We start from the raw sequence: 4057 nt of genomic DNA on the forward strand, positions 1-4057 counted from the left end.
TGATACTGTTACAAGGTGACTCAGATATATCAAAAGAGCCTTTCCATCCTTTCAAGCCTTTACACCCCTTGGAATGATGTTCAAGAGATAGGAAGCACAGCTAGTTTATACCTCTATCTTTCTAGATGGAGAAGTAGGGTGGAGAAAAAGCAGACAAACTGAACAGCTGAATGACTGACTGTATAGCTGATGCCATAATCAAGGTCTCAGTTTCCACGGTTTTGGGCATGCCTTTGAACCTGTTCACAGCTGACAAGGATCAACTGACCAGGTGAGGCAAGAATGTCCTGGGCAATAAGCCAGCTAGACTTATAAACCGAGCTTTGAACTAGATTTAGCAAGGGAGGGTGGTGGAATACTCAAGAGGGGCCAGGGGCTGCTGAGGCATTAGGAAACAACAGTGAAACACCTGTAAATTGCCACAAGGGAGTGAGGGTGAGCCCCTCTGAAAAGGGGATGTGGCCAACAACCCAGCTAAAGTGCCTTTATACCAATGCACACAGCATGGGAAACAAACAGGAAGAGCTGGTAGCTGTTGTCCACATGGAAAGCTATGGCTTTGTTGCTATCACAGAAACTTGGTGAAATGAATCACAAAATTGGGGTGCTGTGATTGATGGTTATAAGCTATTCAGAAGCAACAGGCAAGGAAGAAGAGGTGGGGAAACAAGATTAAAGTTCAATATTTGGATTTGAGCATTTTGCTTTCAAGAAGAGATTGTGAGTTCTAATATGCTGTGGGTAAGTAAGAAAATATGTGTCCATATCTAGCATGACTGAGTAAAAAGTAGACAGATTAAAAGCTTCTCTAGCTGTGAAAGATGCATTTTCTCATAGGTTTTAATGGTGTGTCTGTTGGCCATGAATGTGATTCTATTCTAAAGTAGATTACGTAACTGAAAGGCAGATTTTGAGACTCTATTTCGTTTTCCCCTTTTATCTTTCCACTTCCGTTTTTCTGCACTTTTTTCTTTCTTTGTCATTCCCTCCAGCTTTTCCTTTTTTCCCCTTTTTCCTTCCCTCCTTCCAATGGAGGTTTCTGAGACCATTTTTAAGGGTAAGAAAATGAACCAAGCCCAGGACAGATCATCTGTGCCCAAGAAAATTTTATGAAATAAAAAACTATGGTGGAAGTTATTATGAAAGGTAAGGGAAACAGACCGGAATATCTGAGTGCCACAGAACTCATGAAGCAAAAGAAGGTCAAAGGTTTTAATATGATGAAGGAAAATAAATGAGAAAAAGAGAAAAGAAAGTGAAGGTTTATGATGGATGGGGTTAATATCAATAAAGCACAGTGCATTTGACAGGTAGGCACACATGGTATGTGAGACATCCCCTCTTAGCTTCCACCTGAAAAAAGATTGTTTAATTTCTAATATTGTATCATTGGAATAGCTTTAAAGGTAAAAAAAAGAAGAAAAGAAAAGAACACCAAACCAACAAAAGTTTGCAAGTCCTAAAGAAAATAGCAACCCATACCAACACTGAGTGATCCCAAAGTTTCTTCCATACTCTAAACTACCAACCTGAAGCCAGCAAATTTCATACTATAATCAGAAACTCTTCACACAAAAATCTCTGGTGCACTGAAAAAGTAATATATCAAGATGAAGATGAATAATTTTAATTTGAAAACAATGAAAACTTAACATGTAAGCAACTGAAATCATTGTTCCACTCAGTTTTTTTTTACATAACAAAACTTTTAGGATGATTTTGGAGATTTTTTTTCATTAAAAAACTACCAGAGAATTCTCAGTATGACAGAAACCAGAAACCACTAAATACAAGCCCAATTTGCAGCACAGAAAACAAGACTTTTCTTTTGGTTATGTTTTCTCTCTCTATGGCTCAGACTCAGCAAAGTCAAGAACCCTCCATTTAAATGTTTTTGTAACAAAATTTTAGTCCAGTTCAGCATGAGTTTAGATGCTTTGCTGAATCACAGATTACTACAACTGGATAAATCACCCAAATACAATTCCTTCATCATTATGATCAGCAGATTCTAGCCAGAGAAGCCCTAAATCACAGAAGGTAAAAGCGATTTGTCTAGTCACTGGGGTCTACATTGCTGCTGTTCTATATTTTTCCTCTGCTTTCTACAACTTTTCATTAGAAGTATAGGAATATTGCCAAATGTTTTTGTGTGAAAGCTTGTGAAAAATAGAGCATAAACTTTAATAATTTTTTTTTTCAGTCTTTGAAACCCAAATTTTAGATTAAAAATGTCTTTCGGTAAGAATGATCAAATTTTAACATTTTTAATGAAAGAGTCAGTAATAGTAGAAAAAGTAAACTATCTGAAGAAATTTTAAATCTACTAATTTGATAAACTATTCACAAGATGAAGATAAAGCCAACTGTCCTTCAGTTCAGGTAACCATCTCAGATAAAAGAAAATAAAAAGCAATTTATGAATAAAGCATATGTTCTATAATCCTTTTAGGTCTTTCATAACAGCAGCCACTATGGGAACTTCAGCATAAATAGAATGTGATCAGGGCCTCAAAGGGATAGTTACAGGCTGCTACTGCCATGTGTTCAGTGCAGCAAAGTACATTGTTAGCAAGTCAGGTCTTCCACTAGTGTAAATCAGTCAATCACTGGTGACAAATATAGCTACATAACTGCACTAATTAAAAATAAACTTAGTTTGAAAAACACTTTAGTTGACAAAAATAGCTTGAACAGATGAGAGGTGGGTTACTTATCCCTGTAGGACAATAATGTGGATGCTTTCCCTCACTAAAATGAAGGGAGTGACAGTGATTTACACCAGCTGAGGACCTTGCCCACAGTGTTTAGTGGGAGGTCCAGCCATGCAGCCCAGAATCCAAGGCTTTAGGGAGAAACAATCACTTGTAAAAGTTATTTAAATGTATAAAGGGTTTTAAAAAATGTATTTAAATACATTTAAATTTTCTGTCATGACACCAGAGCTTTTATACCTAAGGGGACTCACAAACAAGGAAAATGTCATTGTCTTAGCATGAAACAAATAGATTGTCACCTGTTTAAGCTGCTTAAACTTGCTTAAAATATTTTCCTGGCTAAGGCTAATTTTAACTAGTGTAATTCTCTGGTTCTTTTGGGGAGTTCTTATTCCCATGATAAAACCTATGAATAGATAAAATGTTCTGTGATTTGAATTAAACCCCATGCAAAAGGAGATGCAGCTTTTGTGAGGATTTCTTGCTTTTTCTTTTGCCTAGCTGCTAAAAGTCCTGTTTCTATATTTTAACTGTGTAATTATTTGGGCTTTCTGTTCCCTATCATACTTACAAAATCATTATCCTACCCAGCTTTGTGCATGTCTGCACAAAGTGTGCTTGCATGAGCCTCTATCTCTGTGTAGCTACTCTTGCTAAGACAAGCAAATCCCACAGAGAGAAGACAGCCCAGATCTCAAGCTAAAAGTGCAAAACAGCACTCTTTTTAAAGAGTGTCTTTAAACAACAGTCAACCCATGGGAGATGTGCTTAGCAGCTTGTGATCATTAAGTTCCAGAAGCAATGAAAATCTATAAACAAAGCAGTCAGATACACAGAAGAAACCAGCAGTGTCTTTCATACACTCTTTGCTTTACATAGCAGATGTGCTTCTTCATCCTTAGTACTGTGGGCAATCCAGATTCCTTCTGTAAGTTTCCTGGGAAATGTGTTTTGTTTAGTCTCAGCAATTCTAAGGATTATTTCTTTACAAATATCTTCAAAATATGTGTAGAAGAAACAGAACAGTTCATACAGAAAATACATAATTGTTTTACTTTGCATTCTCTCTTCAGGCCAATAGTAATAGGTTCACCTAATTTCTGTGTTCTGGTTTGAAATGGGATCTGACAGCTAGCCTCCTGGTTTGTCATTTATTGCAACATTTTGCAAAATCCAGGTTAACTTTGTAGCAGCACAATACCAAGGAGGTACATGCAGTTCAAGGTATTGCCTCTGATACAGTGAATCAGACAATTGTCTTTTGTGGAGAAACAAGGCAAAAAAAGGGATTATTACCTATTTTAATCTTTTCAGTCCCTTTTTAAAGAGACAAAAGAAGA

This window comes from Pezoporus wallicus, unplaced genomic scaffold (genome assembly GCF_028554395.1).
Source record: "Pezoporus wallicus isolate ANWC-B61680 ecotype Strahan unplaced genomic scaffold, APGP_CSIRO_Pwel_v1 contig_6726, whole genome shotgun sequence".
NCBI classification, from domain to species: Eukaryota; Metazoa; Chordata; class Aves; order Psittaciformes; family Psittacidae; genus Pezoporus; species Pezoporus wallicus.